This window comes from Labeo rohita, chromosome 10 (assembly GCF_022985175.1).
Source record: "Labeo rohita strain BAU-BD-2019 chromosome 10, IGBB_LRoh.1.0, whole genome shotgun sequence".
Taxonomy (NCBI): domain Eukaryota; kingdom Metazoa; phylum Chordata; class Actinopteri; order Cypriniformes; family Cyprinidae; genus Labeo; species Labeo rohita.
Genome location: NC_066878.1, coordinates 20,017,372 through 20,029,568, shown reverse-complemented (window position 1 = coordinate 20,029,568; position 12,197 = coordinate 20,017,372). Strand labels below are relative to the sequence as shown.

Genomic DNA, 12,197 nt, shown 5'->3' with positions numbered 1-12,197 from the left:
TGTCTGTGCTTTTTACCCTTTTCTTCTCAAAGGCCTGGAAAGCAAGACTGCTTATTGCCCCAAAAGACTCAAAAAATCTTTGTAAATATTAACTAGTGAACTTACTACCAAAAGTGAAGATTTAGAATTGCTAAATGATTCATGTTAAATTGGGAAGAATTTCCTATAATCCTTATAATAGATTTTGGGGGGTGGGGGCTATTTAGCTATAGAGACTATTTATACTATTTACATATAAGATGCTATTTACAAGTGAAAATAGCATATTTTCTTACCGACAGATACTCTTTACACAAACTCCAAATAGCGATGGATTCTTTTTACACAAAGTGAAAATAGCATTCATTTATACTATTTATTGCAAATAGTGGTAATTATCTGTGCCTCAGTATTAAAGTACATTATAAAACAGTATGCAATAAAAACATTTTGAGTGTAAATTATATCATTTTTATTCAAGTTATTAAATTAATGCTGCCTAATTGAGACAATAAAGCCCTCCCTACACCTATCCTAACCATATTGAAAACAAGTGCTGTTTTGATGTGATATGAGATTTAAAGAGAGAAAAAAAAATGTTCTGCAAATAGCGGATTCAAACCCGGGTCGATCGTGTCAAAAAGACTACAGCGCATGCCGATAAAGCAGTTCAAATATAACTGTTACTGATTTTTGTAATCTGATTATGTAACTCAGGTTACACATAAAAATTCATATAAAACTACAAATCATCACATTTGTTCAAATTATTCACAGTATATTGCCCGGTAGAGTTCAGTAGTGCACCTGTTGAGAGATTTTTTGTAATTCCTGATCAGTCTTCTGTGATGTGTTTAGATAAGTTGTAAATCTGTAGCATCATCCTCTCTTGTGTTTCAGACAGCTGATTCATGGGCTTCATCTCAAACACGCATGTAAAATCCTGTGTTTTGTAAAAGCAATCATTGTGTGACAAGTATTTAGTGTGTAGCGTCAATGCAAAGATAACTCCTCAAAGGTCTTGGTCCTTCTCAAAGTTCCTTCAGCTGCTCCTCTCCTATTGCATTATATCTGAGTGTCTGTAAGGAGAAGGAAAATTGGACAGTGAATCCACAGTGAATGGCTTTTGGGTTAATGTCACTCTGGAGGCATCTTACAACATGAGTTAGAGTTAGAGTTAAAGTCATATTGTAGTGTTTTTAATCAGCGAATAAATTCATAAACTTTCAGGTATCAGAATCAGAATCAGAAAGAGATTTTATTGCCAAGTATGCTTGTACATACTAGGAATTTTCTTTTAGTGTCATTAGCTTCCAGTACACAGAGACAGCAACAATACACAGACAATAAACATAAGATGAGAATAAAAAAAATTTTGTAGGTAGTTCCATATTCCTCCACTGGGTGGAGGTGGTAGAGCAGGCTGAAGATGTTACTGTAGTCATGTTCTCATTTTCTGAGGAGAAAACAAGAGCTGTTTGAGGAGTCAAACAGTCACAAACATTCAGCCACAGCCAATACTCAGTATTTAAAATTGAAATAATGAATAGCAAATGATCTCATCACATTACATCTCACCTTATCATGGGCCTTTTCAGATACGTCAGGTTGACACTGTTCTGGAGCACCAGAACCATGAGAAACTGAAACAATACATTTAATTATCTTTATACAGTTTGCATGTGGTGGACAGACATTTTTGCTAACTTTGTACTGTCACATTGTTATCCATCAGATCAATCACATCTGTTTAAGCACATGAGGCTCATGGAAGTAAGTAGGAATGAACAGTTATATATAGTTAAAAAAATCATATTGTGAATTGCTGTACTGTATTACAACTTCATAATATACTTACAATTTGGCTTTTTATCAATGCTCTCCTGTTTTGGCAGTATATTAGACTGGTCCTCCTGTAGTATGGAGGAACGGGATCCTTTTCCTCTGATCGCCATATTGCTTTTTTTCTGTGTTTGTTTCCTTGTGTTTCTTGCTATCAACCTTACACTGAAAAAAGTGCACAAGGCATGTCATTACTCTAAAGAATTTGTTATACTTGAGCTAACTCAAAACATTTGATTTTCTGTCTAGCCATCAGTGTAATGTAAAAAGTTTGGTTGATTTAAATTAAAAGTAAGTCTTGTTAGTGTAAAGTAAATACATTTCTGTAAATTAAATTAAAAATATTGGTTTCCATTGTCACGTGACTTCTAACGTCATCCGTGGTCGTGCGTGTCGACGTTCAGCTTTCCGCCATCTTGTTATACCGCATGGATGAACTCGGCGTGGTAAAACGGGAATCAAGAAAATTGGTAAGTAATTTTAAACATACGTTTGGACTTATTATTAACATTATACATATATGATTTCATAAAATATTATGTTGTACTGTTGTTTTACATACAGTTAGTATTACTAGTTTGACGGCTCTAACTCTGCTAGAAGGTTTACAAGTTTCCCTCATCACCATTTTAAACCGAGTGGAAATAAAATAATAATAATACAAGTAAACTGCTTGAGGTGAGATGGATTGATATTGAAATGTAGTATAAATACTGTTTCGGGTATGCTGGAGTGCGATACATCAGCGTGCATGTACTTTGGCGCCGTCATGTATAATGTACATGCACGCTTCAGACGCTTTGTATGGACTTAACGTTGTTATTAAGCTTTATTATTATGATGATTTTTATTGATTTATTATGAAGCTCGCGTTCGCAAGGTATTCGCTGTCCTTACATGTAGAGTCTCTCATTTATGATTAATGTTAACACATTACGTTAGTTTAACCAAACACGTCTTTAGTGATGTGCCTAAACACTTATTTTAACGTATCGCGTCGACCAGCTTACCCAGTAAAGAAGTCGTCTGTTTACTTTTATGTGAGCCAGTTTGTTATTTCTCTTTGTCTTTTCTAGGATGGGGTACAGCTGAACAACAATTATGACAGGTTTTGAATAAACCAGTCACATGAAAAACGTAAGTAATTTGCACCTTTTAATTATTGCTTTTATCTAAAAATGTTAAAATGTAAGTGACTAATCCTGAATTTTCATAGTTTTTACCATGGGATTGTAGTATGTAGTGTTTTTGAAAATGTCTTGGGTGCCTTAATTATATCTTTTGTTGTTTAATGCTTTGTGTATATATGTATTTTTAAAACTAGTTCTCAAAGTGAAATCATTTTTTTCCTGAAGTCTATGTTTCTCTTTCTTACAGATTAATGCCGAATTTTTGCGCATCACGACCCTACATTTACAATCGAGAATTATGGCCTCTTTGGACAGACAGAGCTCTTAGCTTCTCCAGGTTATTAGGAGCAAAGGTGGAGTCCTCCATGAAAAAACGTTCAAGTTATGGATCAGGTATTGGTTGCATGCGAAAAAAAATTGCTTGTGGCAATCAATTTAGTAGTGTTTTGGTCTAATAAAAACAATACACCTTGAACATTTTTTTAGAGTCTGGACATATGCATCAGAATAGATCATGTACCTTGGTGAAGATGCAAGCTGTCTGATCAAAGAATACCAGGTAATGTAGACAATGCAAACTACTGAAATTTTCTCCAACCATGTTTGCCATAAAGTTATATTTCACTACCAAATCAACATTTCCCCATGTTTTACTCGCCCTCAAGGCATCCTATCTGAATATGGTTATATTCTTGAAGAACAATACAGGCAAAGTTATAATCCTACATATCATTTTACTTCCAAGAGGTAGAATGGGAGTGAATTGTTGACTTTTTGAAGCTTCAAATAGTGCATCTGTCGATCAAAAAAACTGCTCGACACGGCTCTGTGGTTTTAGCAAAGGTCTTCTCAAGCCTTGAGGGTGAGTAAAACGTAGGGAAATTTTGATTTGGTAGTGACATATCGCTTTAAAGCAGTTGAAGTAATTGTTTTATCATTTACACATCAGCCTGTGTGACTTTCTTCCACAGAACACAAAAAGAATATATTTTGAAGAATGTTGTTAAGAGCCCCCCATTCACTTGCATTGGTTTTGTGTCCATACAATAATAGTGAATGGGGGCTGTGCTGTTCTGTTACCAACACTGTTCAAAATTCTGCAGAGGACGGTAATTCACACAGGTTTGAAATGACAAGATGGCGTGTAAATCATGACTGTGAACTACTCCTTTAAAAGGGGTTGGTTCACCCAAAAATGCATTTTCAACACTGTTGAGTAGATTGATAATTGCCACTGATTGGCCATTGTGGTACTGCACTCAACAAATATTTCTGTAATTGTCTACAATGGTCAACATGTGAGTGTTTGATTGTACACGTGTTTAAGTTTTTAAAAGCATTTTCAAAGCCAAAGAGAGTGTAAAAGTACGTCTTCATCCGAAAATGAAAATTTTGTCATCACTCACTCTACTCTTGTAATAAACCGTACAAATTAAATTTTTACATTGAACACAAATGAAGATATTTTAATGTAAATTGCAACACATGTTTGGGCTCTACATTGACCTCCATAATAACAAATTATAATAATAATTTTTTTTCTTCCAAAGTCCCTCAATTATTCTCTGTTCTTGTATGTTTTTAGGCTGACCAGAGGGAGGAAGCGGAGAGAGAATTTGAAAAGACCACCATGGCATTTTTTGTAATCCGCGAAAGTGATGCTCTTAGTTGTGCACTGGACATTTCCATTGTCACTGACGGTGTGGAAGTACTAAATGAGTTGCTCTCTGTTGCATGTGCTTGTGCCATAATGTTTGGACACATTTATGCACTGAACTTAAAATATCCTGAAGGACTCAAATATACCTTTGAGGCCTTTCAAAAAATAATCATGGACATAGAGAGTAAGCAGATGAGCCGAAGGGTGCAGAACCTCTCTTCAAAGCTGCAGGAGTACATTTGTTTCCTTTGACCCAGCTACAGTGTTCTGCTGATGGTAAATTTCTTTGAAGATGTTGGACTGTATAAAGCCTTTTATACAAAGTTAACTGTACTACTGTTTACTAAACCTGATTTGTTTTATCTATAAGTTGTGTTATCTAGGGTTTGTTAAATAGTTTACCCAAAAATGAAAATTCTTTCTTTGTTTACTCATCCTTAAGCTATTCAAGTATTTAACTTTAATTAAATTTGGTTCAGAGACATTTTATGACAATTTTGATAAGTTTGAGATAATTGAGATAAGTTTCATTTTGGGGTAAACTATTCCATGAAGGTGAAAATAATTTTTTGTAATTTATTTTTTTATTTTTACCATTGGCTAATTTGGTAGGTATTTTATTAAAAGTGTTTGGTTTTACACTGCCCATTTTAAACCAGTTTTCTAAGTGACTGTTCATGGAAAGATTGCATGTTTCTCGTTGAAACGATAACTGATTCTTATGGTGAATCTACATTTTATCCAGTGTGTCTATGTATATGGATACTAAAAACTGTTATACAGTATGTTTTTATAACAATACTATACACATGGTAGAGATTATGATAAAAATTGTCAAGTTTATGATGTTTATATTGTTTATTGGTATGAGGATACTGTACACATTGTACAAAAAATTGTATTATGAGAAAATAAATTGTCAGAAGTTTGATGCTTGAAGTCATTCATCTTTGATGATAAAATTACAGATTCTGAAAGTAAATAAATGTATTTGTATTACATTTATATTTTGAGTTGTATTTGGTTGGATGTAAAGTAAAATAATTAAGTTAATACAAAGAGAAAACATTACGACAAAGTATAATTTAAGATTTTATTAAACTTAAAAACTTTACTTGATTCAAAGATACTTTTTGCTTTGGCTAAGTAATGGATAGTTAATTCTTTTCAAAGTAAAAATTTAATGTTGATAAAAAGTAAAGTAATTAGATGTAACAAGTTGACGCAAAATTTTTACTTTGATCCAATGAAACACTTTTTTCAGTGTATGACTGTGTGAAGAACAAAAAACTCCAGCCTTCTGTTTTCTCTGTATGTGAAGATTCTTTTATTTTTCTGAGTATTCAAGAATATGAGTCACAGATCTGACTGAATAAGGATTTTAAGACTATATAAGGCTATATATTCCTGATGGCCAGCCCCTCTTCCACTACGCAACCCAGAGGTACGTGTTGTTTTCTTGAAAACTCGTCAAACAGGTTGTTGCCCAGAACGCCACACAAACACATATTTGTGTCTCTGTCACGTACCTGCTCTTCCTGAAGGTGAATAGAAAAAGGATAATAGAAATGATTGCCCCAATATGGAAAGAGGGACATGAGATCCATTAAAATTAGAGTTTTTAGAATGCAAGGCCCTAATAGTTTCAACAAACTGAAAAAACAAACAAACAAACAAACAAACAAACAAACAACAACAACAAAACCCTGAAAAACCAAAACCTACTTCTTGGTTTTCACCATCTAGAGATACTCCTGACAAAAACAAAAAAACAAAAAAAAAACACTTTGATTAATTTTTGACTTGAAATGACAGATGACAGCTATAATACTAATTGTATCCACTAGAGGATCCTAGGGATAATATAATATATATATAGCATATGATGAGAAATCATTTTAAGCCTAATAACATAATTGTTTAATGTGAGTAGCAGGTTGCTCCGAAAAGGGATTGAAATGCACCTAATTATTGAATAACTTTATTCTCCAGCTCTTGTGTCAATATATACAGTCATCAGAGAAGACTCTACTAAGCGTTTTCTCTGATTTCATTGCCTTGTTTTTGTTATTTTCCACGGTTTTGTTTCTTGTCATAGTTTTGCGATTGTTTTGTTGTGTTTCGTTTCATTGCCATAGTTTTTGCCTTGTTCCATTGCCTTGTTTATTTGTCACTTTTGGACTGCTCACCGGTAGTTGGACTCTGCCTGTTTATTTGGTTTCTGCTTTCGTCTTGCCCTGGATATTACTGTTTGTTTGGTGATCGACCCTGCCTGTCTTGACTACGCTGTGTTATAATAAAGCTCGCATCTGGATCTTATACGCTTCCTACGAGTCCGCGCTTACAGAATACTTCGCCTCCCAAAGATCCAGCGGCTTTTAAGAACACAGATCACCATGGATGCAGCATCACGCCTCTTCCACCTCCACCAAGGTAACCGGCCCATTGAGGATTATGTGACTGATTTCTGTGACCTGTGTTATTTGGTGGCGTTTAATGACGTCGCACTTAAGGACATTTTCCGCCATGGACTAAACAAACCCATTTGTTCCTGCCTACCTAGGGGGAAGAATCACTGGTCACTGGAGCAATATATTGACTTTGCACTCCGCTTATGTGGCTCACCTTTTACTGTTGGGATTGCGGATGAGGGACCCCGCAATTCTGCAGTAACCCCCACACCACAACCAGTTCACATCACACCTGCCAAGCCAAAGCCTGCTCAAATCATGCTAAAATTATTCAAGTAACGTCAGAGCCCTACCATGCCATGCCTGCCAAGCCAAAGTCTACTCAAGTTATGTCCACCATGCCAAGACCAGTTCACGTCATGCCTGCCAAGTCAAAGCCTGTCCCAGTCACATCCACCAAGTCAAGGTCTGCTAACATCACGTCTGCCAAGCTACAGCCTGTTCACTCCACATCTGCCAAACCACCACCTGCACTCATCACGTCTACCAAGTCGGGGCCTGCTCATGCCATGCCTGCCGCTCCAGGGCCTGCTCATGCCATGCCTGCCACTCCAGGGCCTGCTCACGCCATGCCTGCCGCCCCAGGGCCTGCTCACGCCATGCCTGCCGCCCCAGGGCCTGCTCACGCCATGCCTGCCCGTCCAGAGTCTGCATCTGTCATGGCCGCCCTCCTACAACCAGCTCACAAGATGGCTGCTATCTCCAAGCCAGTCCACAAGATGGCCGCCATCCCAGAGCCAGTCCACAAGATGGCCTCCGTCCCCAAGCCTGTTCACAAGATGGCCGCCGTCCCCAAGCCTGTCCACAAGATGGCTGCCACGCCTGAGCCTCATCAAGTCAAAATCATCTCACCCAAATCTCATCTCGCCATGTCTGCTGCACCCAAAGCAAATCAAGTGATGCCTGATCCTCCGGTGTCAAGTCAAGTCAGGGCTACACTTTCTGTGCCAAGTCAGATACAGCTGTCCTCAATGAGCCAAGCCAAGATACAGCTGTTCTCCATGAGTCAAGCCAAGGCACAGCTGTTGTTCTCCATGAGTCAAGCCAAGATACAGCTGTTCTCCATGAGTCAAGCCAAGACACAGCTGTTGTTCTCCATGAATCAAGCCAAGGTACAGCTGTTGTTCTCCATGAATCAAGCCAAGATACAGCTGTCCTCCATGAGTCAAGCCAAGATACAGCTGTTTCCCACGAGTCAAGCCAAGTCACAGCTGTTCCCCATGAGTCAAGCCAAGTCACAGCTGTTCCCCATGAGTCAAGTCATGTTACAGCTGTTGTTCCTGAGTCAAGTCACGTTACAGCTGTTGTTCCTGAGTCCAGTCAAGTTACAGCTGGGTTGTCTATGTTATGTCAAACCACAGCTGATTTCCATGAACCAAGCCAAGTTACAGCAGATCTTCACGAGCCAAGTCAAATTGCTGCTGTCTTCCCTGAGCCAAGCCAAGCCACAGTTGATCTTCATGAGCCAAGCCAAGTTGCAGCAGATCTTCATGAGCCAAGTCAAGTTGCTGCTGTTATTTCCGAGCCAAGTCAGGCCACAGTCGACCTTCATGAGCCAAGTCAAGCCACAGCTGACCTTCATGAGCTAAGTCAAGCCACAGCTGACCTTCATGAACCAAGTCAAGCCACAGCTGATCTCCCTGAGCCAAGTCAAGTCACAGCTGTTCTTCACGAGTCAAGTCAAGTCACGGTAGACCTCCCTGAGTCAAGTCAAGTCATGGCAGACCTCCATGAATCAAGTCAAGAAACGGCTGTCCTACCAGAACCTCACCAGGTCCCCTCTGACCTTCCTAAGCCACCTCACGTCTCAGCTGACCACCAAGAGCCTCATCACGTATCAGCTGAACTCCTAGAGCCCACGCTCCCAAGCCACGCAGAGCCCACGCTCCCAAGCCACGCAGAGCCCACTCTCCCAAGCCACACAGAGCCCACGCTCCCAAGCCACAAGTCCACAGCATCCACACCCTCAAGGCCAACAGACATCCCACTATCTACTGCTGCCGGTAATGGCTGTTGCCATTTTCAGTGTGTGGGCTGCACACTGTGCTCCAGAGGCCTCGTCTGTCCACGAATTTGCTCCAGAGGCCTCGTCTATCCACGAGTCTGCTCCAGAGGCCTCGCCTGACTGCAAGTCTGCCCCAGAGGCCTCATCTGACCACAAGTCTGCTCCTGAGGCTTCATCTGTCCACAAGTTCGCACCCATACCTCCTGAGGTGTCAGCTCACGTTGTAGATCCTCCAAAGTTGGTGGCGTCTATTTATGAACTCACTGCCACGTCTGCCCAAGAATCTGCGCCCATGCCTCCAGAGGTGTCAGCACCTGCTGTAGATCCTCCTATGGGGGCGGCGTCCTCCCATGAACTCTCTGTCCGCCATGCCACGGTCAAGAGGACCAGTCATGAACTCTCTACCTGTCACGCCACGGCCAAGGAAATCGTCTGTGAAAATACCGCTCTGCTATGGATGTCACTAGTTCCACTTTGTATATCTCTGCTCCTGTCTGCTCTACCTGCTCTGCCTACTCCACCATGGCTTCCTACTCTGCCATTGCTCCACGGCCCAGGCCCTCCAGTGTTTCACGGTCTGCTACTGCTCCACGGCCCAGGTCCTCCAAGGTTCCACTGTCTGCCATTGCTCCACGGCCCAGGTCCTCCAAGGTCTCACTGTCTGCCACAGCTCCACAGTCCAGGTCCTCCAGTGCTTCACTGTCTGCCTCTGCTCCATGGTCCAGGTCCTCTAGTGCCTCACTGTCTGTCCCTGCTCCACGATCCAGGCCCACCTCCTCTACATGGACCTGGCCCTCCGTCCCACCCCCTGTTTTGCCTCTGTTCCCCCACCCTCCTGGACTGTTGTTGTTTGAGCACCAGGAGTCGCTCCTGGGGGGGGGGATTCTGTAACGCCAAGCCAGCAGAGGGAGCCCTTACCCATGAACTGACTTTTGCTGCTCCCTCTGCTGCCTCGTTGGTTACTTCCTGTTTGGTGGCCATGAAAGGAGGCCTACACCAAATAGGAGGCGCAAAGTATTGTTTTGCTGTGCGGACTCTACTAAGCATTTTCTCTGATTTCATTGCATTGTTTTTGTTATTTTCCACGGTTTTGTTTCTTGTCATAGTTTTGCCATTGTTTTGTTCTGTTTCATTTCATTGCCATAGTTTTTTCCTTGTTCCATTGCCTTGTTTATTTGTCACTTTTGGACTGCTCACTGCTCTATTTGGACTCTGCCTGTTTATTTGGTTTCTGCTTTCATCTTGCCCTGGATATTACTGTTTGTTTGGTGATCGACCCTGGCTGTCTTGACTACGCTGTGTTATAATAAAGCTCACATATGGATCTTATACGCTTCCTACGAGTCCACGCTTACAGTCATGCTGTAACACCAGTGCCCTTACGAAAAAGAAGCTTATACAAGTGTGCTATTAATATACTTCTTTTAAATAAAAGGGAAAGTATACTTTCAGTCTACTTTTTTATGTACTTCTTAGAAATGTGTGTTATGTACTTCTCAGAAATATACTTAAAATGACATTTAAGTATACTTAAGTATATTACAGATCTTTGGTACAGAATTTCCAAAAAACACAAGTGAAGAAGAAACCTAAACAACATGCTTCCACATGTAATCTAACATAATCATCACACATAAAACAGCATCAAAACTGTAACATTATGGAATAAAATGTTGACCTATGAAGAGATAATAATGACTGATAATAATAATGATATTATTAATGATATTAATATAACAAAATATATACTAATTAGGGACACAGCAGTATACTTAAAGTATTATGTAAAGTTCACTTATGAGTATACTTGCAGTATAAAACTACTGAACTAGTAGTTTACTGAGACTATACTTCAAAGTGTACTAAAAGTATACTTTTATATACTAGAAATTGGGCCAATTTAGTCCCAAGAAGTACTGAAATAGTACGCTTACAAGTATACTACTAGTACACTGATATGTGTATACTTACTACTTAAAGTATACTTAAAAATATACTTTACTATTATAACTTTATTATAACTTTTATAACTTTACGTAGGTATGCTTAATAAAATAAACTTGAACTATACTTTTTTTTTTGGTAAGGGTGTACCTAGTCTCAGAAAAGTGTCAATTCTGACCAGTAACAGACTTCGACAAAATGAAATTTCTCTTCAGTGGTCTTTTCGAATTGCCATACGGGTAGTTTCATAAATGAACAAAATGCTACAACCAGTGTCTATCATGATGTGCATGTCAGTACCTTCAGCAATGCCATTGATGTTTGCTGTACAAGTGTCCATCAGGTCTGTAACAGGACAGTGTTCATTATCTTGAAGACTGGTTTCGACACACTATGGTGGTGAAACAGCTGATGTGTGCCCCGCCTCATCAGCTAGTGGAAGTTTCCCTGATGATGTCTGTGGTGATCTCTGTAAATGCCCCGTGGACCACTCTAAAGATCCATGCTGGGCTCTTGAGGTCTCTGATGATGGTCTCTGTAGTCATCAAAGGTGACACGCTTCTGATGAGGGCTTAGACTCCATTGTTGAAATGAGGAGCTGTTGTACATTGTGGAGTCATTCCGTCCTCCTCGCCTGCCATCCTCGTAGTAGTCAGTGCATAAATCAGCTGAGTATTTTGGGTAATAGCAATCCTGGAACCTCTCCATTTGGTCGTTACACTGGTATGTGTCGTTGGTTCATCTGCACAGGTCTCTGCAACAGATTGGGGATCTTCTGTAGCTGTCCGGCGAAGGAGAACGAACATCAGAATGTCTGGTCCATTGAATGTCCATATGATGCACTTCCAGATGTAACATATCTAGTTGGGCTGCAGTGATGTGGTGATGGAGTTTGATGAGATCAGCCTCGCTGATCATGCAACTGCAGTTTCAATGCTGAAACATCCTTACTTAACTCTTTAACTGTGTTAGTAGGATCAGTAACAACTTGCTTTAGAACAACAGTGTCAGAATCAGAAATAGCATTGACTGTCTGCACTGCAGAATGGTCTCTCACAGCATACGAAACTGGCTGTACCAGTCTAGCTGCCTGGCAAGCCCGTTCAGCTTGGGTAGTGACTTGGAAGGCATCTTTGAAAGTTTTCACTCCCCTCTCATGGCATTTA

At 39.9% G+C, this 12,197-nt stretch overlaps 2 long non-coding RNA genes across 2 annotated transcripts; one reads left to right on the top strand and one right to left on the bottom strand.

The window, feature by feature from the left end:
- Positions 1–514: 514 nt before the first annotated feature.
- On the bottom strand, positions 515–11,472 carry LOC127171574 (uncharacterized). The gene is made up of 4 exons (XR_007828535.1): positions 11,332–11,472; positions 1,838–1,986; positions 1,558–1,622; positions 515–1,435 (listed from the first exon to the last, which is right to left on the bottom strand). It is a non-coding gene; the product is annotated as an uncharacterized LOC127171574 (long non-coding RNA).
- Positions 1,980–5,542, top strand: LOC127171573 (uncharacterized). Its single transcript, XR_007828534.1, has 5 exons — positions 1,980–2,291; positions 2,898–2,958; positions 3,199–3,344; positions 3,438–3,510; positions 4,537–5,542. It is a non-coding gene; the product is annotated as an uncharacterized LOC127171573 (long non-coding RNA).
- Positions 11,473–12,197: the final 725 nt, after the last annotated feature.